Source organism: Phyllostomus discolor, chromosome 1, assembly GCF_004126475.2.
Source record: "Phyllostomus discolor isolate MPI-MPIP mPhyDis1 chromosome 1, mPhyDis1.pri.v3, whole genome shotgun sequence".
NCBI lineage: Eukaryota > Metazoa > Chordata > Mammalia > Chiroptera > Phyllostomidae > Phyllostomus > Phyllostomus discolor.
The window spans coordinates 102,296,154-102,321,025 of NC_040903.2; the positions used below are offsets into that span (position 1 = coordinate 102,296,154).

A 24,872-nucleotide genomic window follows, 5' to 3' on the forward strand; every position below is an offset into this window, starting at 1 on the left:
AAATGAGAGCTGATGCAGATACTTGGACAATTAGATAGGGCAGACAATTAAGTCTAGTTCCAAAGAAATATTTGGTCTAAAGTTAGCGGTCTGAGCAGCTGCCACACTAAAGGGCATTTAATCAGTGGGAAAGCTGCTGATATAATTTGCAACTGTCAAGAGCCAGTACCAACCCTGGAGCAAAGAGGTGGTTTGCTGGAGCCCAGAGATAGGTAGTGATGCCTATCCACAGGCAGCTGGGATCACAGACAACAAGAGATACAGCTGCTCCTAAAAAAAGCGAAGGGAAGAAATGGCCTGGCTTCTCGTCACTTCCCCATCTCCAAGTGGTGTTTTTCTCATGGTAGCTGAGGCTAGCCCTAAGCCAGATGATAGGCAAACTTGGAAATGTCGCCTACAGGGGATATCCTCTGAGGATACATAGCAGATAAATGAATGGTGAGGACTGTATCTGTGGGCAATTAGCTCAGGGCTGGCAAATACCTATTTATTCTTTCCTCATTTCCATCTCTGAAATCCCCAACTAAGTAAATGGTCATCCACACTTAATCTGACAGGAGAAGGCTTTGGAGATTGGAAGAGGTGCTCAGGGGCCTTACTGGGTAAAAGTGTAGTAAGCATTACCTCTTACAACCCCTAATAACTATTGCATTTCCTTAAGTATCTTGTGGTTTCTTAGAATAAGTACTATACCAACATGAGAATCTTGGCCTAAGAGTATTTCTCATCAGTTTTCAATTGAATGAGTGTACTTCTTTTCTGCTATATGTCGATGCCACTTTTTAGTTGTTTGTTATGTGGCTGAGCCAGTACTGGACAGCAGGTGCATAGAGGGAATGGGCAGTCAGGCTGGCCGTCGGCCTTCCTTCAAGTCTCTTTAATTGCACTCTTCTACTGCCAAGTAGGTTCAGTCAACTAAAAAAGAACTCCATTTTTTCTTTCTTTTCACTCACCCATTTAGTTATTTCTTCTTTGTCTGTATTCTTTTGAGCCCTTTCCCTTTTTGATCCAGCTCTATAGAGCTATTTACACAGGCTCTGATTATTTGTTAACAGTTTAGCATTTATTCACATATTCTGTAACTATTTATGTAAGCCAAACTGTGTGCCCCACTCCGACCTAGGTGCTGAACTTAAAACAAAAATCAAAGTACTTGTGTTCATTGATCTTGGTGGGCTTTTATTTCCTTAGTAACTGTGGAAATATTTATTGGTCGGGAATCTTGCAATTTATCATCTTTGGATATAATTCCTCCAAATGTGGGTAATCTGTCTTATTTGACTACTTAACTTGTTTAGTACTTAATTTTCCGAATGTAAGAAGAAGCTGTGATAACTTGTCCTCTTAATGTTAATTAGTTATAACTAAATTGCAGTGACTACCTTCAATCTTGAACCATATATACATCAGTTGCTTTGAATTAACAAATTATGATTACCTATCTCTAGCTATGATTTAAAATATAAATTGTTAGTTAGGCTTTGAATATAAATTAATGTATCCCGACCAGGTTTTAGTAGCTGAAATGCAAGATTATTATTGAATAATCAAAGAATCCCAAGTTGGCATTCTATGTAACAGAAAGACTCATTTATAGTTTTAAAGATTCCTCTATAAATATATTGACAATCTGGTACCTTTTTAAACCAAAATTCAAGTGGTTGAGGTAATGGTGGGGAATTATTCTCATCTTCTATTTCTAATTTTCTTGAATATATTTATATTAAAAGATAATATCATTTGATTATGAATATCATGCATAATTGCTCTATTAACTACTTCATGAATGAGTTCTTGTTTGTCTTATCTTCATTTTCCTTAACTTAGCCAGTTGTCTTCTATTGAATTATTTTGAGTCCCTAAGTTCCTAAAACAATGTGGTATGGAACATGGTATGGGGTGGGTTTAGAAATGGGTCCAATTATATATGTACTAAATACATCTGTATATAGATTTAGGATTAAGAAAAAATATGAGCTACCATGAATATGAATTTGATACATCTAATGTTCAAACAGTTCATCAATAGTATCTACTTTTTTGTGATAGGCCTCTGAATAAATTGTGTATGGGCTTACTTCAAATATTTTATAATCTGGTAAGTCTGTGTTTGTGTTGTGTTAAACATGAAATACCTAGAAAAGATGAGTTGAATGAGTTATAAATTAATCACCTGTTGTATAAGCTCTGTCTCTCCCATTGAGACAAAAAGGGGATTAAAATCTTTGTAACTGACATTTTCCTTCAGTGAGTAATAGCAAAAGCTTAGGCCTTTGTACTGTCTCAGTACAGCTTCTGAATAGGTAACCAGTCTGAGATTCAGAAACTACTGTTTTTCTAATACTCTCCACAGGATACAGATACATGCTTCAAAGAGTTTATAGATACTATTTTTGTTTGCCTTTGTATGACAGAGAAGAAAGTCATTTTGTATATGAAGTCTGTTATATTTTTAATATATTTTATTGATTATGCTATTAGAGTTGTCCCGTTTTTTTCTCCCCTTTATTTTCCTCTCTGCCCTGTACCCTCCTCCCACCATCATTCCCCTCCTTACTTTATATCCATGGGTCATACATATAAGTTCTTTGGCTTCTACATTTCTCATACTATTCTTAACCTCCTCTTGTCCATTTTGTACCTATTATTTATGCTCCTTATTCCTTGTCCCTTTTCCCCCATCCTCTCCCCTCCCCACTGATAACCCTACATATGATCTCTATTTCTGTGAATCTGTTCCTATTCTACCTGTTTGCTTAGTTCATTTTTGTTTTTAGACTCAGTTGCTGATAGTTGTGAGTTTGTTGTCATTTACTGTTCATATTTTTGATCTTCTTTTTCTTAGGTAAGTCCTTTTATAATAAAGACTTGGTGATGATGAACTCCATTAACTTGACCTTATCTGGGAAGCGTTTTATCTGCCCTTCCATTCTAAATGAAAGCTTTGCTGGGTAGAGCAATCTTGAATGTAGGTCCTTCATGTCTTTGAATACTTCTTTCCAGCCCCCTCTTGCCTGCAAGGTTTCTTTTGAGAAATCAGCTCATAGTCTTATGGGCACTCCTTTGTAGGTAACTGTCTTTCTCTTGCTGCTTTTAAGATTCTCTCATCCTTATTCTTAGGTAATGTAACTATGATGTGTCTTGGTGTGTTTCTTCTTGGGTCCAACTTCTTTGGGACTCTCTGAGCTTCCTGGACTTCCTGGAAGTCTATTTCCTTTGCAAGATGGGGGAAGTTCTCCTTCATTATGTTTTTCAATTAAGTTTTCAATCTCTTGTTCTTCCTTTTCGCCTTCTGGTACCCCTATGATTTGGATGTTGAAACATTTAAAGTTGTTCTGGAGGTTCCTAAGCCTCTACTCATTTTTTTTTAATTTTTATTTCTTCATTCTGTTCTGGTTGAATGTTTATCTTCCTTCTGCTCTAAACTGTTGATTTGAGTCCAGTTCTTTTCCTTCACTGTTGGTTCCCTGTATATTTTCCATTATTTCACTTTTCATAGCTTCAGTTTTTCCTCTGTTTTGCAACCATTCTCATCCCCTTCTGTGAGCATACTGATTACCAGTGTTTTGAACTGTGCATCTGATAGGTTGGCTATCTCTTCATCACTTAGTTGTATTTTTTCTCGAGTTTTGATCTGTTCTTTTATTTGGGCCATTTATTTTTTTTGTCTCAGTGCACCTGTTATGTAGTAAGGGGCAGAGGCTTAGGTATTTGCCAGGGCAGAACAACCTACCTCTCTTTGTCATGGTGCTATATGTGGGAGAGGGGTCTGAGACAGACAATGCTGCTTGCTCAGCTCTTGGCTGGCTTGCAGTTACTTCCTCTGCTTCCCACAAGCAAATTCGGCCCTTCTGCTGCTGATTCCCAGGTGAATGGGTTTGTGTACATTCTGGGACCCTGTGGGTCTTTCCAGCAAACACTCCTGTGAGGCTAGGAATTTCTCCTGCTGCCTCAACCCCCACAGGTTTTTTCAGTTAGAGATTTTGAGGCTATATTTTCCTGGCTGAACCCTGGGTTGTGAGGTCTGTCTTGTTCCACAGTTGTTCCTCCTGGTTTATCCACATGCAAACATGAGACTGCCTGGTCTTCCAGCCGCTGCCTCACTGAGTCCTCCCCACCCCAGCTGCCCATCTCCGCACCCCCTACCAGTCTAGCTGAATGCTTGTTCTTTAACTCCTTGGTTGTCAGACTTCCATACAATTTGATTTTCTGGCAGTTCTGGTTATTTTTTGTTATTAAATTTGTTGTTGTCTTTCTTTTGGTTGTGAGAGGAGGCAAAGTATATCTCTATGCCTCTATCTTGTCTGGCGCATTTGAAGTTTGTCATAATTTAATAGTGACTCTCAAACTGTAGAAAAGTCCTTTCAAAATTTAAATAAACATAACCTGCAACATTTGAGTTATTTAAGAATTTTTTGTAGTAATCTGAAAATTTTTATTAAGGAAGAAAAATCCTATTTCACCAAAATAATAAGAAACTAGTTGCTCTCAACATTTAGTAGATAAAAGCCTCCATTGCCTTTCAGTAAAAGAAAAAAAAGCATACATAGTACTATGACCCTGAGAATGGCCTGGGATTTCACTAGTGATCTTATTACTAGTTTGCTTCTTGATGCTATACTGGTATGCCCACTCTTAGTAAGAAAACAAAACAAAACTACTTTTTTTACATCTTTCCAATTATTTTTGTCTTAAACTTATATTTGGAAAACTTACAAAGAATTTTTGTTTCATGTTTGTGGCTACATGTATCATGATATATGATAAAACACATCAATTGAATGTTCTCAGGAAAGTCCTATGTCGAGCTTTTATAAGAGAATTACCTTTAACAAGATTTCTGAGATTGTTTCTAGCATTTAGCAATATCCATAAAATATTAAATATTTATACATGTAGGACAAACTACCCCATTGCAGAGTGAGGAAAAGAATGATTAACTATGATACTTGAAATTTTTAATGTTAGTGATTTCATTCCATAATGTGTTAGGGAAATTCACTATGTGTTTTAAATTAGACAATTCATCTAAATATTCCCAAGTGCCTGTCACTACTCTGTAATGTGTGTGCAGGTCATGGGTGGCCTTATGTTTTCAGGAGTTGGGAATATGAAGAGGTTACTGAGTGCTGCTGTGAGGTCAAACATCATTAGTCTCTTCTCTCCATTCTAAAATTGCCATCATTTAAGTTCTATTCTTTAGACTAAATGTTCCTATGAATTCTTTTAAATATGATTTTTTCATACTCACATGGAGTTAATAAACTGGCTGAATCTCTTTCTCAGCTGTTCCCTCCATCTGTCCTGACACAAGGACTCCCTCTTTGAGTCTTATGATTTCTTATTATTGCAGCATGCATCTTGCTGTGAAAAGGCTGGTACGACCCTCTGGCAGGCCTAATCTGAGAAAGATTAGAAGAGCCTTTTAGTATGGAATTGAACTCTAAGTAGGTTTGTTATATCCAGAGTATATATAAATTTAGAAATATGTAGGAAGAAACATGACCTATAATGGATTTAAATTTGATGCACTCTAATTAAGTGTTTAATTATAGAAAGAGCAATTCATATTTTCTGGATCTCATTTGCTTGGTGAAAGTCAAATCAATGTCTCTAATTCCTAATATCTGCCATTTCTGGAATTCTAAATTTCCATCTGTTCATGCTGATATAGTCTTTCAGCAGCAAAATGTGAGCAATTTGCTAATTGCCTTCCAGAGAAAATATAACTTAACATTACATTCCCATGCCCAGTGCCTCAGCTGTTAAAGTAAAGATATCTTTTTGAATCGCATTGGGATTGCTTTGCTGCCATGTAGCATGTTGGTGGGAGCTTGTCAAAATGTTTGTTGTACATAGATTTAGCCACCTGCTTTTGGTGGCTCCTCTCCCTACATGACTTATAAGAATATGTACTTGACTCACACACTTATTTATTTCTAATTTTAGCAAATTATCCTGCCGGAATAATAACACTCTTTTTGATTTCAAATCATTGGGATATTCAGAATCCATTGAATATGAAGTTCTTGAGTGTCTAAGCCGGACCAGTGAAATAGTTCATTTTCAGGAGGTGGCTGTTTTGCTGACTGGTGGAATCTGTGTTCAGTTTTTTCTTTTCATGTATTATCTCATGCCCTTTAGATGGTGATTACTGTTAATCTCTTGAATAGCCCAGTAAAGGATAATTCTTTTAAAAGGGTGGGAATGGAACAAAAATTATTTTTCTAGAACATACCACATCTGGTGCTCTCTGAAAGGCTGAGTTATAATGTCCTGTTGGATTCTTCCAAATGTATGCTTTCTTTTCTTCTCTCCTAATTATCCTCTTAGGTATTGTGAGATACACTTACTTAATTCAAAGAAATAGTAACTTGAGAATATATTTTATTTGCATATTATTTTCATCCTAGGAAGAAAGAGATTATGTAATTGTTACATCTGTCTAGGATGCCACAAAGTAGTATGATCTACATACCGTGAAAAAAAGAAACAAATAATGCTTTCATCTTATAGGTCTGTTCCTAATAGGTAAGCATAGAAGTCAATATTGGAACTTGTACAGTATTATGTCAATGAAAAACTACCACATTTTATAGTAACAGAAATAATAAAAAGAGGGGAAAAGACTAGAAGTAGGTCAGAAAAGAGAATCTCTGTTATCTCTGTTAACCTTGAGATAAAAAGAGGTCATAAAAATGGCTAATCTCTAGGAAAACAATTTATTTGGTAATTTGCATTCCTGCCTTGTTTGCCTATCTGCACTGCTGCTAAAATAATCAAATTATACTGTTCCATCCCTACAATTTTTTACCTGTCATGAAAGAATCACCTCTAAACTAGTATGTATATTATTTCAAGGACAGCTCTAAGTCACTCTCACCTATCCTCCTATCATTTTGAGTGTTTTCAATAGAACCTTTATTGACCAAAAAAAAAAAAAGTGATACAGCTCTGAAGAGGTGGTGATGTTTTCTGCAAGGCCCATGTGTTAATTATTATACATAAACCTTGTAACTTAAAAGCCATCTTTGCTCTATTCCCAACACTGATATTTATATGGTAGGTGGCCCTGTTTAAGTTTCTAAATCTGCTCTGGATTGCTACTTAAATGTTTTTCTTTGCTCTATTTCTACCAGATTCAATGAGATTAAATTATGTGATAGACTGTTAATAGTATATTTTTTTTTTTTTAAAACCCCCAAAATAACTCATGCCCATCCTATACAATTCAACCTAAAACATGCTTATTGCATCCATATGCTGTGCTGAGCACTGTACCAGAGTAAAGATACATAATTGAGGGAGACATTTCCCAGCCCATCAGAGCTCACAATCTAGAACAAAGCTGTCTTACCCTGGGGTTCATTAACTCCTAGAGGTTCCTCGGATGGGCCCTTGAGGGTTATGAAAAATATCCAGCAATTAGATGCCTTTAAGTATGTATTGCATCTTCCTAGGAATATATAATTAATGGGCTATGTGAGATTTTTGAAACTTTTACCGCCAAATTTAATTCTAAATATTTTGAAAAGCACTCTTCTGGTAGAAAAGGTTTTAGATGATGAGGCTATAAAAATATGGATAATTTATTGGTAGAGTTGACTAAAGAGCTTTAATATTCTTAGAAAATGTCAGCTTATTTCCTTGAGGTAATTTTTAATTTGTATGAAAAGATCCTTGCATCTGTAAAGTTCCTGCTTTTTAAGGAAAATGATATAGAGGGAAGTGACATAACATAAAGCACCATGCTTTCATTTTCATTATTATAATTTAAAAAATTTATTGAAAGTATGAAAATTTCTATGGTCCTCTGCAAGTTAAAAATGACATCTCTTCAAGAAATAGAAATTAATAGCTAGTGTCTACTTTTCATATAGCAAGCTCCTTTCTTCTATTTTGGTGCTTTGGAAGTTCATTTGGCAGGTTGGTTTCCAGCTTTATGGGGATAGTTCACAATGAATAAGAGTTTATGCAAATAACTGGCCCAACTTTGCCCAAACCTTGCTTCTACTTTTTCCTCTGACTAAAGACTTCTTTTGCACTATCCATTTTTCTTTGCCATGTCTGCTTCTAAAGATTTTTGTTTGTTCTATTGTTTATTTTCTAAGAAGGTGGTTATGTTATATTTGAACATAAAAGTGAAACAATCAAATGAACATCAAAAACACTTAAAAGCCTTAACTTTCTTTACTAAGAGGGGGAATCATAGGTTAATTAATCAGTCATCTGTTTCTCAAGTCATGTTAGAGTTGGTGAAGCTCTCAAAGTTAGGGGGCAAATTGAGAATTTTCACATTCTAGGAGAGAGGGGAAACTCACTGGAAAGTAAATCCTTAATGATGGTGAAAATGAATATGCATGGTCTTTGTGTGGTCATGTGAAACATGAGTCATTAAACCTATGTGATGTTTATTTTGACTTTTTTTAGTCCCCCAAATGAAAGCTGTAGAGATGAAGTCAGCATGTCATCAGAGTTGTACTAAAACCAAAGTCTATAGAGTGGAATTCCATATGAAGAATCAGAAAAAGGGTAGGCAGTATGCATTCTTTTTTTCTACTGATGAAATAATATTTTTTTATTTTACTGTTGTTCTATTGCAGTTGTTCCAATTTTCCCCATTGTCCTTGACCACCCCCACAACCATACTCCTTGTTCTGACAGTCAATCCCTACCCTGTGGTCAATGTCCATGGATTATTTATACATGTTCCTTGACTAGACCCTTCCTCTCTTTCCACCTTTGCCACCATTCCCCATGCTCTGGTCACTGTCAGTTTGTTCCTTGTTTCCATACCTCTGGTTCTATTTTGCTCATTTTTTTTTATTCATTACATTCATGTTATAGTGAGATCATAAGGTATTTGTCTTTCACTGCCTGCTTATTTCACTTAGCATATGCCTCTCAGTTCTAAATCCCGATGGCCAAAAGGTAGGAACCGCCCCTGCTGTCCAAAGTAGGCCTCCTTCTTTCTTTCTTTCTTTTCTGGCTGTGTAGTATTCTGCCGGTGTAAATTGACCATTTTTTAAAGATTTTATTTATTTATTTTTAGAGAGGGAAGGGAGGGAGATAGAGAAAAACATCAATGTGTGGTTGCTGGGGGTCATGGCCTGCAACCCAGGCATGTACCCGACTGGGAATCAAACCTGTGACACTTTGGTTTGCAGCCTATGCTCAATCCACTGAGCTACGCCAGCCAGGGCCTAAATTGACCAGGTTTTTGATCCACTCATTTACTAATGGGCACTTAGGCCATCTCCAGCACTTGGCTATTGTAAATATGCTGCTGTGAATGTAGGGTGCATAGGTTCTTTTGAATTGGTGTCTAGGAGCCTTAGGGTATACTCCCAGCAATGGAATTGCTGGGTCAAAAGGCAGTTCCATTTTTAGTTTCTTGAGGAAATTCCATGCTGTTCTCTACAGTGGCTACACCAGTCTGCATTCCCACCAATAGTGTACTAGAGTTCTATTTTCTCCACATCCTCCCTAGCACTTTTTGTTTGTTGATTTGTTAATGATGGCCACTCTGACTGGTGTGAGGTAGTATCTTGTGGTTTTAATTTGCATCTCTCTGATGGCTAGTGATGCTGAGCATCCTTTCATATGTCTGTGGGCCCACTGTATAAATAAATCATGATAACCTTCATTTTCAGGAAAAGGGCTGAATGTGCACATTTTCTTCCCAAGTGTAGAACCATTGCTTAGACCATAGGGCATCAGTTATATGTGAGGGGAAAGGTATAATGGACTCATTCAATGATGAGACAGAATATTGAAAAAGGTTACACTTCTTTTCTTGTCTATTAAAATTTATAAGTCTTTCACAGAGTATGTGCTATAATAAAATTATTATGTCCCTTTCTAATGGCAAGATGAAGTCATAAGAATGATAAAAATCATTTCTATAACTTGCTACTAGTTTAATATTAGACTCATAGGATCATTTGTATAATATCAGCACATAGTATCTTATTAAAAATGGAATTTATTAATTGTGAAAATACTTTTAATTGATAACCAAATGGAATTCCCCACAGTTTCTAATTTCAGGGAGAATCTGATTTCCACCTTTATGTGCTTTTAAACCTGACCTTTCATGTTCTTTTGAAAGAATTGGGGTATTTTTTTTTGTCTAAAAATCTCTTATCTAAGCTGTTTTTTATTTTGAATTAAATTCAGCAGAAAACACTTTTGGTGACTTTAATAACACATGTGTTTAATGACACATCCACCAGAATGCTGTTTTCATAGTATACCTATCTGTCACTTCTTTTTTTGAAGCAGGCTTGCTCATGTTGCCTGCTCCATTGTCTTGTGACTCCTGTTTCTTCACAAAGAAAAGTTTATTCCCAGCCAGAATTCTTACACATACATTCACAGAGAATCTTAAGTAATGAATAGATCACCCCAAATAGGAGGCTTAGCAACAATCAAAGAAAAATTTGGCTTTTTTCTTTGGTTCATCATTTAAAATATCGTGGCATATAATCTAATAGCTTCCTTAAACCAAGAGTTTTTGGGAAGGGAAAAAAAAGCAAAGAGTTACAGGGAGATCATTCAAAGAGTTACAGGGAGATCATAGAATACAGTGGGAACTATTCAGAGTCTGTAACTACAAGACTCAGACTCAAGACTTCATCATACCCAGGGAAGGTCCACTTTGGTCATTCTCTAAATTTTTATTGAGTTTTAATTACACGTGGCTACTGAAGGTTTATTAATTAATGTTAACAAAAGCCCTAGTTCCTATTAGTAGTTATAGTATGGTAGGGTTGGTAGATAAATAAACAAGAACTTTTATTTATTCTGGCAAATATATCTCCCATACAGTTGGTCCCCTTTTCATTTTGATGTTTTCTTTAGCTGTGCAGAAGCTTTTTAATTTCATGTAGTCCCATTTGTTTATTTTTTCCTTTATTTACCTTGTCCTAGGATATCAGGAAAAATATTGCTGTGTGGGTTGCCTGAGATTTTACTGCCTATGTTTTCTGCTAGGATTTTTATGGTATCACAACTTATATTGAAGTCCCTTATCTATTTTGAGTTTATCATGGTCTATGGTGTAAGTTAGTGGTCTAGTTTCATTTTTTTGGCATGTCCCAGTCCAGTTTCCCAACACTACTTATTGAAGAGACTGTTTTTATTCCATTGTATGCTCATGCTCCCTTTGTTGAATATTAATTGACCATAAAGACGTGGGTTTATTTCTGAGCTCTCTATTCTCTTCCCTTGGTCTATGTGTCTGTTCTTATGCCAGGGCCAGACTGTTTTGATTACAGTAGCCGTATGGGATAGTTTAATGGTAAGTATTGTGATCTCTCCAACTTTGTTCTTTCTCAGGATTGCTGGGCCTATTTGGGGTCTTTTTTTTTCCATATAAATGTTTTGGAATATTTGTTTTAGATCTCTGAATGATGCCATTGATATTTTAATAGGAATTGCATTGAATCTATAAATTGCTTTGGGTAGTATGCACATTTTAGTGACATTAATTATTCCAGTCCATGAACATGGTATATGCTTCCATTTATTGTATCTTATTCGATTTCTATCTTCAGTGTTCTATGGTTTTCTGAGTATAGGTCTTTTACATCCTTAGTTAAATTTATTCCCAGGTACTTTATTTTTCTTGTTGCTATAGTAAATGGGATTTTTCTTCATTTCTCTTTCTGATAATACGTTGCTGGTGTACAAGAATGTCATTGATTGCTGAATATTGACTTTGTATCCTTCTGCTTTACCAAATTCACTTATTAGGTTGAGTAGCTTTTTGGTTGAGTCTATAGGGTTTTCTGTGTACACTATCATGTCATCTGAATAAGGACAGTTTTACTTCCTCCTTTCCAATTTGGATGCCTTTTCTTTCTTTTTATTTTTCTAATTGCCATGGCTAGAACTTCCAATACTAGGTTGAATAGAGTGGTGAAAGCGGGCATCCTTGTCTTGTTCCTAACCTTAAGAGAAACGCTTTTAGTTTTTGCCCATTGAGAATGATGTTGACTGTAGGTGTCTCATATATGCCTTTATTATGTTGAGGCTATTATCTGTCTGTATAGTTTATCATGAATGGGTGCTGAATTTTGTCAAATGCTTTTTCAGCATCAATTGATATGATCATGTGATTTGTGTTTCATTTTGTTTATGTGGTATATTATGTTTATTGATTTGTGAACATTATACTCCTTGCATCTCTGGAATAAACCCTACTTGATCATGTTGTATGATCTCTTTATGTATTGCTGGATCCATCACTGATATTTTGTTGAAGATTTTAGCATTTTTGTTCATCAGACATATTGGTCTATAACTTTCTACAAAGGAGGTCTTTAAGTAATTTATACACCAGCAAAGTATAAAAAAGAAATAAATTTACAGTAATAATGTTTGCCACTTTTTATCTGATAAATATCTCATACATAAAAGTGGTACATGAATATTTTCTACATAATTTGCCAAGTGTATTGAACCCATGTAGATGGAGGAGACTGTAATTACTTGATTTGCAGAACTCTTTATACATGGTTGAAAGTGTCATTAATCCATGATTTCTATGTCATGTTCAAAGGTTTTTCAGAGAAATCACTTCTAAGAGAGGGAAAAGATAAAAATTTGTAATTTTAAAAATTTGTATATTTTTAAACTAATAAAGGTATTTTGTAACTGAAAATATTAAATTTTAAGTTAAAATCCATTTGTATTACTATAATGGCAGTTAAGTGTAGACAAATCACTTTTCCTTAACAAAGTTTCTAATTCTGTAACTCTTTCTGTATTCACCGTGGGTTCCTATCCTGGGGCTACTCATTTATGCTAACTAGATCAGTGTGCTTGTCTCTGGTTAATGTCTCTAAGATGTATTGTTATTAAGTCATGTTATTCATATAGGAGTGCTGAAATCTTTGTCCCCTCTGCTCATTTTGCTTCTGTGTTGTGACCGAAAGGCAGAGATAAAAATGACATATGGCCTTAATAGACCGAGTCAGAAATATTTTGTGTTGGTTTTTCACCCAGAATGTTTTTTAGCTGCTATATAGCCAGCTTATAGGACACCTTATTGTCCTATAAGGTATCATTGAGGCTAATGTGGCCTTTAGCCTGTGGAAAGTCTTGCAATAAAAGCTGGTTACTTCTCAGGGTTTTAAGTTAAAATTTTCTTTTGAATCTTCCACATGCTGTTATCCTATCACACACTGTGTTGAATTAATCCATTGTTATGTTTATCTCCCCCATGTTTACTAAGCTCTAACGTTCCTTGGGAGCAGAAATTCATCTTTGCCTAATAAGTGGCTGGTGCATATTGTATGATCAACACATGCCATTTGTATTTAATTGAACTGTACTGTGCTGAGCACTTCTCTAGTGTTTATGAAACCCCTTTCAATATCCAATCTTATTTAGCCTCAGAAACACCCTAGAAAATGATGCTTATCTCAACTAATGTTACTGACCTTACCATCACAACATCCTCATTCAAACTACTCCACACAAACACCATCTCTACCCTGGCCACGCAGTAGTCTCCAGCTTGTCTCTCAGCTCCACTCTTGTTTCCTGTGGTGTGTTCTCCAGAGTTCGAAGAGCTTTCCTTTTAAAAGGTGAAACAGGATACATAATTAATTCCTCAGATAACACTCCTCCAATGGCTTCTCATCTTATTCATAATGAGACTCAAACTACCACCACGGCTTACAAGGCTTTGTTCAGTGTTGTTCCAAATTTTATTAGAACCCATAGTAAAAAAAAGTGTTCTACATTATGACCCAGCACACAAGCACACTCATTTACCATACACACACACACACACACAAAGGAAAACCTTCATACTATGATAAATTTTATCTCAGTCTTCTCTTCCTGGTTACATTAAAAGGTGCTAGTAATGGCCTACCAATTTGTTTCATGACCACAGTTGGAAAACATCGCTTTACTTGATCTGGCCCCTGCCTACTTTTCTGAATTCATTTTCTGTGCTTCCCCTTTGCGCTTGGCTACCATGTACTGACTTCCTTGCTGTTCACTAAGCAAGCTGAACAAGCTCTCTCATCAGGGTCTTTGCATTTCACTTTCTTCTGCCTGGAACAGTCTTCCTACAAGTATTCACATGGTTCTCCCCCATTACTTCATTCAAATCATTGCTCATGTGTTATCTTCTCAAAGAAGCCTTGTGAATGACTATTATGTACTATGTACAGTGTTAGACTCTGGTGAACAAAGGTACAGTCTTTGTTCTTGATATTCTGTCCCCATAGTTTACTGAGAAGTAAAACAAGTAAATTTTAAAAGGTAAGAGCCCAAATGCTATGCTTATTGAAGCACATAGAAAAAACTCAGTATTGAAAGTTAGAGAAGTCTCCTTGGAGGGACTCATATCTAAGTAGAAACATGGAGGATAAAGCAGAAAAAATCCAAGTGAAGAAAGACAAGCAAAAGAATGGGTGGTGCAAAAATCCCATCGGCAAGAGAAGGTTGGGAGAACTGCAGATATTTGGGGGTGACTCAGTGGAGAAAAGTGAGAGATGATTTGATCTGGTAAGCAGTTGAGGAAAGAGTCTCTAAGCATTGTGATGCAGAATGCAGTCTATCCTAAGGTGAAGAGAAAGCCATTTAAAAGTAACAAGCACAAGAACAGCATTGTCAGATCTGAACTTATAAAAAGTCACTCTGTCTGCAACATGGGGCTAGACTAGAAAAAAAGGATGATAGAAGGTGGGGGACAAATCTGCAGTAACATAGGCCAGAACTCATAATGGCCTGCAAGTAGACATGGGCAGAAGATTAAAGAGATGTGTAGAAGCTAACAGTCAACATCACTTATAAATGATTATATTATGGGTTTACAATGGTAGAATTCAAGGATGACATATAGCATATTGTAGTTGGTTAATACATAGGTGTTACATAAATGAATGAAAAATGATTTAAGACTTGGACATTGGGTGATTGGTGGTACAATTACTCAGCCTTTTCAATTAAAGAACAACAGAAAAATAATTTCCAAGGAACAGTAGATAGATTTTCCATTTTCAAGACTTGGTTAAATTCCTGATGGTATAAGCTAATAAATTTGTGACCTAAGATCTGAGAAAGCTACAGAACAGAATGTGAAATAGAGAAAACTGAATTTAACTTTCTTGTTAAGCCAAAATCATTATAATTAAGTTTCCTAATTACACTCAATCCACATTACAAGTAAAATTTGCATTACTAGCTTCCAAAGGTTGCTCTGGACACTTAGTGCTATGAGGTCTCCAAATAACATTAGTGCTTTTGATATATAATAAGTTATAATATGGTAACCAGAGGGGGAAGGGAGGGAATTTCAGGGAAAAAGGGGAAGGGTTTACAGGAACAAGTATAAAGGATACATGGACAAAAACAAGGGCAGGGTGGAAAGGAAAGGAAGGTAAGGAGGCCTGGGGGCAGGGTGGGCTGGGATGGGAGTAAAAGGCAGAAAACTACTTGAACAACAATTAAAATTTTAAAAGTTATAATACAATGCTTTGCATACTACAAGTTCTCAACAGGGGTTTGTTGAACTACTTGAAGTATTATTTGTTATACATTTGGAATTAGTTTCTTCTTAAATAAAGCAGTACATGATATCTTTCCAGATAATTAAGACTCACTGCAAACTAAGCAACTTGCCCAATGTCACTTGTCTTGCTAGTGTCAGAGTCAAGGGTGCTCTGAGTCCTGTGCTCTTTCCTTTGTTCCTGTCAGGATCTGTGACTCATTCAAAAGGCTCACACATTCGTCTAGCTCATTTTGGCCAAAGCCTAAATTTTATTAAGAGAAACATGATCACATGTTCACTTTGATTACAATTCACAAAATTCTCTGTTTCTATTCTTTAAAACCATAGCACATGATGATTTCTACACATCACTTTATTCTACCAAAAAATAGATATCCTTGAACACAGAGAGAAAATAATTTCTTTCTCTAGAACATTTTCTCTTGTGTCTATACACATAAAGCATATTTAGGCAAATCACAAAACTTGCAGTGATTACCATGTAAACAAGTTATGACAGGTCTTTTTAATTGAATGTATTGGGGTAACATTGGTTAATAAAATTACATAGGTTTCAGGTATACAATTCTGTAATACATCATCTGTATATTGTACTGTGTGTTCACTACCCCATGTCAAATCTCCTCCATCACTATTTATGCCTGCTATGGTGGCCTGTTAAAATTACCTGGGGGCTTTTAAATACGCTGATGCCCAGATCTCATTACAGATCAAATTAATCAAAGACTTTGAGGGTAGAATTCAGACATCAGTATTTTGAAACACATTTTTTATTAAATTTATTGGGGTGACACTGGTTAATAGGACCATATAGGTTTCAAATACATTTCTATGACACAAGATCTGTATATTGCACTCTCTGCCCTCCACCCAAAGTCAAAACATTTTCCATCACCATGTATTAGGCCTCCTCCACCTCCCCACCCCTTCCTTCTGGCAACAACTGCACCGCCGTTATCAGCATTTTTAAAGCTTCCAGATGATTTCATTGTGCACCCATGGGTGAAAACCCCTGGGTGAGAGCTATTTAATGAAAATGACGAACTCAAGCTCCTTTTACTTAGTAATGTTTGCTTTTCTCCAACCACAAGGTGGCAGCATCATAATAGAGTGCAGGCACATACTGGGTTCTATTGAGTGGACACAGAAATTTGTGTCTGGAACACTAATGAAAAACATTTTGAGTGCTCTTCCAGCTAGAGGCAGCATTGAAATTTCTTTTTCCTGTTGTTCTCTGGCTCTTTGTTGGACTAACAAAAGTTTTAGATATATTTATTTTAACTGTTTGAGTTAGCAAGAACTATATTATAAGCTATATCATTGGACGCAACAAGACAAAGAACATGGATTTGTATTCAGATAGGTTTGGGTTTAAATACTGCTCTGCCACTTACCAATAGCGAATTTAGTATCTTTGTGCTTCAGTTGTATACCTAGCAGAGGAGGGTTCTTATAAGGACTAAATGAAATAACATATGTAAATCAACTTGTATGGATGATATTAGGGTGATGAAGATGGTGAAGAGGAAAGTGGTAATGCTGTGATTGAGCCAGTTATACAAAGTCCAGGAGAACCCAGGACACGGTACTGTTTCATGTGCGGGCGTTCTTCCCATATGTGGATCTCCTTTTCCCTGTGTACATCCTGTCAGTTTACATTGGTGCTTATACAGATAAATGTGCTCTAGCCACCTTCATTTTAAAGAGTAAATAATCGGCCAGTTGTTCACTATGCCTTTTGCAATGGAAAATTCCATTAGCAAAGGAAAAATCTTCCACCATATAGTCCAGTTTCTGTAAAAATTAGGCTTTGTTTACTCACAATTACACTAGTTCACTTCTCAAACCTTGAACCTGCTTTCTCTAAGATAACCAGTGGCCTCTTAAGTGCCAAGTCTAAAGAAAATGGGCATCTCATGCATCTTTGCCATTTGAAGAGGTTGACAGCACCTTCCTCCTGACACACTTCCCTTGACTGCTGTAGTGACAACACTCCTGTTCTCCACTGCTGAGTGGTTTTCTCTTCCCTTACAGCCCTCATTTCTTTTCTCCCAGGGAATCCTATCTCTGACTACAACTTTAATTTTAATGACCACAAATGATACTCAGATCAATATGTTGTCCCACATAGCTGTCCTGAACACCAGTTCTATAAATCTAACAGTCACTGGCATTTAAATTGTGTCTCAAACTTATCATATTGAATGTTGAACTGGACATATCCCCTATTCACACAAAACCTGCTCATATTCCTCCCTCACACTGTACCTTTCAATTCAAGGCTTGACTTTCTACCCCGATGATTGAGCCAAATCCCTAAGAGTCACCTAGACCCCCCCTCAGCCCCCTTACCCCAATTTACCAAAGTTTATCAATTCTTTACCACCACCACCCGCAACTTATTTCTCAAAGGAGGTTTCAATCTCATAACTCTTTCTTACCTCACACTTACTCTTGAACATAGCCCAGTGTAACTTCTGCACCAAAACAATTCTTGTTAAGGCCACTAACTCTGATGTGCCATTCATGTGTCCTTATCCATCCTCCTTCCCTTCCTTACCGAGGAGGCCCTGGGAGCACTTCTTAAAGTGCTTGAGGGCCCAGTGTAAGACAGCTTAGGAAAGAAGGATTAATGAGATTAGTTTCCAGAGACAGACTTTATTAACCTTTTATCCCCTATTGTGGAGTACTATTAAGTTTTAAAGGCATTTACTTCATCTGTAGTATTAGATTGTTTAATTTTTATTCAACAGAACTAACATAGTTCCTAAAACTTGCCTAAGCAAATTTTAAAAATCAACTGATAGTGCATTGCAAGCTGCCATTTATCTACTTGTAGAAGGCGATGAAATTTTTAGTAATTAAAAAACATTCATTGATTGCTGCATAATAAATTCACAATATAGGTGAACTATGGAACTCTGGAGAAGAACTATATTTAGTCAATTATTTTGATAATTGTGCATATTATTTTTATACTTTATTAATTAGGCAGACTGTTGGTAAGATTGTTAAACAAATATTGAAACTTGTGGATAATGAATGCTTCTTGGTGCCATGGATAATATAAAGTTTAGAAAAAAAAAACAGACCATACTAAATGGTCATTAGCCAAAACTAATTAACTAAATAAAAAGAAATAAAAATACATATCATTTAGTGTGATATAAAAATCATACTATCTAAATATTTATTTTTAATCAGGACTTCAAAACATCAGGAAATTCTATTCATCAAAATTCTTAAACACATTTGGAAAACTTATGCTATATGTATAGATTTAAGGAAATATAAAATCAAATTTTCACATCTTCTTAAATGAATTTCCTGATCTAATTTTGTAAGGATGTTCATCCTTCTTGGTTGAATCCTTGCAGTAAATCATGCATCTTTTGGCAATCCTCAAACTGCAAAGGTTAATAAGAAGAAAAGCTAGTTTCAATAGGAGATAACATTATTTTCTTTGTTCCAGCTTCTGAATTAATAGAGAATGCACATATTGAAAGACAATGCTATTTAAAGCTCTCATTGATTGGCATTTTCAACAGGGCAGCAGAACACACAGAGAAAAAATGGAACGAAACCATTTTGCATGCTTAATTAGGACAAAAGTGGAAAACAAACATCAACAACTTGATGATTATCATATGGGTCAGAATATGACTGATATGGAAAAAATGTTAATTCAGGACTCAAATATGGATTGTTTTTCCTTTTGGAACAACTTTGTACAACGTGGATGTTTCATATCTGGTTCTCATCTCTTTTAAGATTCATATGTATAGAGTTCATGATGTTGTCCAAGATAATTTGGCAAAAAAGCACTGAGGAATAGAAGTGTTGACTACATGGGTGATGGTTGCCAGAACTAGTTACATGTACAGACTGACAGAAAATTGGAATAGAAGTAAGGGTGCAGGGTCAAATTTGTCACAAATTTGTCACTATTGATAATCTTTTTTGTTAAGTGGTGAATTATTCAATTTAATGTTTCTTCAACCCATAATAACTTCGGTATTTTATCATTTTCCATTAGAGATCTTACATTTATAACTGTGTCACTAATTAATACTATGCCCATGGGCAAATCACTTATGCTTTCTGAGTTTTTATATTCTTATTGACAAACTGAACAAAGGTGGCATTATATAATCTCTAAACTCTCTTCCATCACTAATGATGCTGTTGAAAGTAGTATTATCTTGAAAATTCAGGAAAAAATCAATTCATACATTTTACTCAGTACAGAAGGATTATTTAAATATATGATATAAAATGAGGTCACAAGAGACAGCAACCTGTACCTTGGAAGAATCAATCAGAGATTTGAATAGGTTCTGAATAAAGGGATCCCTTCAGCAAGAGATCATGTCCAGCAACAAGAACCAAGAGAATGCCAATAGAATTCTTATTCCTCAATTTTAATTTTATTATACAGAATTGTACTCTCTTATGTACTTTCTGGCAAGAGCCATACTTTATAGCTGAGTTTTACATTCCAAAAATGTAGAAAATGGAAGGAAACACCAACATGATATCTTAGATCAGTGAAAGGTACAGCTGCAATTGTTGAAACCCCAGTGGTAGGAAAATGTTGCAATTCAGTTGTTTTCTTCACCCTCTAATTACCATATTCCTGAGATCTCTAATATGCTATATCATAATATTGCAATGTATAGTATTCATATAACTACACTCCAAATATTTATGAGAAAGAAAGGACCAGGGCTATTAAGAACTACAAGGACACAAAGACCAAACTGGGACTATTGGGGACAAATTGAAACATACAGTCATTCTATTGTCTTGTGTTTCAATTGTTTTATAAAATGTTTACTTCAAATATTACTTCATTATCCCTTATTTTAGAGTCATCTCTTTTACCATTTCCTCTGAATTATTATTATTTTTTTAGTTTGCAGGTTTTCATTTATTTATTTTTTTAAGGTTTATGTATTTATTTTTAGAGAGGTAAGGGAGGGAGAAAGAGAAAGAAACATGAATGTGCAGTTGCTGGGGGCCGTGGCCTGCAACCCTGGCATGTGTCCTGGCTGGGAATCGAACTTGCGATACTTTGGTTCGTAGCCCGAGCTCAATCCACTGAGCTACGCCAGCCAGGGCTCCTCTGAATTATTTTTTAACTTGGGTTTTAATCTAAGTTAATAATTGATTAGCTCTGTGACTTCAAGATATTTTAAAAGGAATTTCTCTGAGTCTTTAATTTCCTGATTTGAGAATTATTAGGGCATATATAAAATGTCTAGCTTTTCCTCCTCACACAACCACATCAAAACTACAACTAAATATAAAACTACCATCACTCAGAACTGTCAGGATAGATGCTATAGGATACCTACTATATTAAGCTATGCTACCAAGCCAGAGAGTCATAGCAGCTCTATCTAACACATTGAAACAAATACAAGAGGCTGCCAAAATGGGAAGACAAAGAATCATGGCCCAAGTGAAAGAACAGATCAAAACTCCAGAAAAAAAGCTAAATGAAATGGAGCTGAACAATTTATCAGATGCAGAGTTCAAAACAATGGTTGTAAGGTTGCTCAAGGAACTTAGTGAGGACCTCAACAGCATAAAAAATATCCAGTCAGAAATGAAGAATACACTAACTGAAATAAAGAACAATACATGGAAACAATAGTAGAGTAGATGAAGCCAAGAATCAAATCCATAATTTGGAACATAAGAAAGCAAAAAACAACTAATCACAGCAATAAGATGGAAAAAGAATTAAAAAAAATGGGATAGTATAAGCAGCCTCTGGGACAACTTCAAAAGTTGCAACATTTGCATCATAGGGGTGCCAGAGGAGAAGAGGAAAAGCAAGAAATTTGAAATTTATTTGAAAAAATGATGAAAGAAATCTTCCCTGATTTGGTGAAGGCAATAGACATGCAAGTCCAGAAAGCACAGAGAGTCCCAAACAAGATAGATGTAAAGAGGCCCACTCTAAGATGCATCATAATTAAAATGCCAAAGGTTAAAGATCAAGTGAGAATCTTAAAAACAGCAAGATAAAAGCAGATAGTTACCTACAGGAGAATTCCCTTAAGACCATAAGCTGATTTCTTCAAAGTTACTTTGCAGGCTAGAAGGGACTGGCAAGAAGTATTCAATCATGAAAAGCAGGGACCTACAACCAAGTTTGCTCTACCCAGCAAAGCTATCATTTAGAATGGAAGGGCAGATAAAGAGCTTTGCAGACAAGAAAAAACTAAAGAAGTTCATCATTACCAAACCATTATTCTATGAAATGTTATAGGGACTTATTTAAGAAAAAGAAGAATATCAAAACTATGAAGAATAAAAATGTCAATAGATACATATTTATCAATAAATGAACCTAAAATCCAAACTAAGAAACAAGAAGAGCAGAGACAGAATCATTATATGGAGATCATTCTGATGGTTGCCAGATGGGAGGTGGGTAACGAGGAATGGGTGAAGGAAGAGAAGTACAAATACATAGTTACAGAATAGCCAAGGTGATGAAAAGCACAGTAGAGGAAATGGGATAGTCAAGTATACACATGACTATGGACATGAGCAAAGATGTGGGGATTGGCTGATGGACTGGGGAGTGCTGGACTGAGTGGGGCAAAAGGGAAGAAATTGGGATAACCATAATAACATAATAAAAAATAAAAAATAGCCTAGCTTATAGCATCTTCTAAAAAAATGATGTCCCTTATTTAGAGAGAGAAAAATATTCATTTATTATTCCCTCAGAGGTAGTTGGGAGAGTAGATTGAAGAGTATTCTGTCTTTTTTTCCTTTTCAGTGTCACAATCTGTTCTATAGTTCCTTTTTGTTTTATTATATATAACATTCATATTGTCAATATGGATATTTCTTCTATATTGTTCCAATTTTTAGGTGGTATCTCATATTAATGTTCCCCACTAAATATCTATCTAGATCATTCTAGGTGTGGTAGCAGTTTTGAGTTTTTGAAAACTTTACAGTGTTTAAAGACATAGTTTATGGTGTCTTAAAAGCCAAAATCTTTGTTTCACTTTCAAGAAACTGCCAATAATTTTCTCTTTGAAATTCTCCATTCACTTGACCTCTATAACACTGCAACATCTTCATTCTCCATGTATGTCTCTAAATGATCCTTCTCTCTTCTTCTCTTCCTCCTCCTTTCCCTTCTCTTCCTTCTTTTTTCCTTCTCCTCCTCCTTCTTCTTGGACTTTTATATTCCTCTGGTCAATTTTAACTCTTGGTATCTAACAGGGTCTACTTTGGCCCTTTGCTCTTTTTACCTGCATACCCTCCATGAGTGACCTCATCCACTATTGTGATTTTGACAAATGCCTCTTGCTGATAGTCTCAGATCTGTACATCTCTAGCCAACAACATTCCTGTTTAATAAGGTGGGAAAAGTGAACAAGTGAGCAATAGAACCCTGGCTTCTCTCTGCAGAAGGAAGCAGGGAGTGTTAGTGGACTATGGCATGCTAATGATTGTTGTCCAAGTTCACGTGTTTGTGTGTTTGAATATGACATTACTCTCTCTGGTTTGCTGGTCAATTACTCTTTTATATTGTTTTGTAGAAGATATCTTTCTGTGTATGTAACAGTCCACTGCATGTGATTGCATCTCCTCTTAAAACAAACAAACAAACAAACAAACAACCCTGAACATGTAGCCTGTTCAGCAATAACTATAATACAAGTGTTTTCTTTCATTCATTCATTCACTCACCTGAAGATATGTTTAGAGAGAGGAAGAGAGAGAAAAGGAGAGAGAGAGACAGAGAAACATTGATGTGACAGAAACATTGGTCATTTGCCTCCCATACATGCCCTGACCAGGAATCAAATCCATAAATTTTGGTGCTCAGGATGGTGCTCCAACCAACTGAACAACCCGGCAAGGGCTGCAAGTGTTTTAAAGCAGCCCTTTTGGTTTATTGAAAGGAAAAATCTTAGAATCAGTACTTTGCTTTCTTTCTTGTGGTTTGTTTGTGGTTAGAGTTTATGTACTTTGTACCTTATACATCAGCAACAGCTGGATTTTGAAGCTCCAAGGAAAACTTCTCTCAAAATAGTATTGTTGCGAAGAGAAAATGACATTCATGAACTTTGGCAGGAACTTTATTCTTGAGCCACGTACAATTTTGAAACTTGAATGGAAAAATCCACTGCATGGAGAAGCCAGCCTCATTGGATCAGAGCTGGTCTAATTATGAGGAGAAGGTGGCGCCAGCAACGCACAGAGCTCTGAGGACCTCTGAGAGCTTGTGCATATTGTGTCCACCAGGGGGCCTAGACAAGGCCCACTTAGATGGGCCCTTACCACAGGAGGAGGCAGAGCAGGAAACCTGCCACTTGGCAAAGCATCTTTGCATAACCAGGAGTTTGGCTTTGCATTAGCTTACTTAGATGTCAGTTTCACAGATTTTCAAAAATAACTTAGTTTTACTTATTAAAAAAATAACATTCTTATAATCTGGGGTCCTTTATAATTTGAGGTGGAAGGTCCTGTCTTAGTCAGGTTCCCAAGACAGTGCCTGATTATCTCATTCCCCTTACCCTTATGTAGTCAGTGTTTCTGTGTCCTCAGTAGTGTCATGGGGTGGGGGAGGTCTCATTTAGCTCAGCCCTTTCAGCAAAGGCTACTCAACTGACCATGTCTGAATCACAGAGCTAGTTTAGTGTCTTCTTCAGTAGCAATCCCTGTTGTTAAACAAATGTCTGGCCTCATCAGTACTTATTTCTCAATAATTAAGTTACCTTAAAACAAATGGTCAAAGTCTTCCATTTTCATATCCAGCTACTTCTGTAGTATGTGAGGCTGTCCCAACATACTAGGGCTAGGAAGTGTCAAGCATGATTCAGGCTACAAGAGATTCTGAATGTAGTAAAGAAGGGCCGCTGTGGTATTGGGGTGCTGCTCATGAGCCAAAGAACCGCCCATGAAGCCAGAAGCTATCTGTGAAAATCTTGTCCAAAGCCTTCCTACAACAGCCATTTTGGAGGAATGTATATCCTAATAAGCCCAAATCATTTTATTGAGTAACTCTTTTAGGTTCTTACAGAAACTATTGTTTTTGGAGTGTTGGACAGGATGAATTCTAGAGTCCCCTGTTTTATGTCACCCAAGAGTTTGCCTTTCCCCCCATTCATTCCACTGCCAGCTGGGGCAGCTCCTGAGCCCCTTCTCTCTTTACTGCATAGCTATTTTTTTCTCATGTCACTTGGGCTAAGTTGGAACTACCCCAGGCCACTGTGATAGATCCCCAGGTCCAGCTATTAGGAAGAAGAGGTCAGGGAATTGATCTGAGATCCACTTTCCTGGAAGGCACCTAGATTTA

At 36.2% G+C, this 24,872-nt stretch overlaps 1 protein-coding gene across 9 annotated transcripts in view; it reads left to right on the forward strand.

Moving 5' to 3' along the window:
* Positions 1–24,872, forward strand: part of MAPK10 (mitogen-activated protein kinase 10) — a 312,270-nt gene that overhangs the window by 267,864 nt on the left and 19,534 nt on the right. The gene's annotated exons all lie outside the window — the stretch shown is intronic.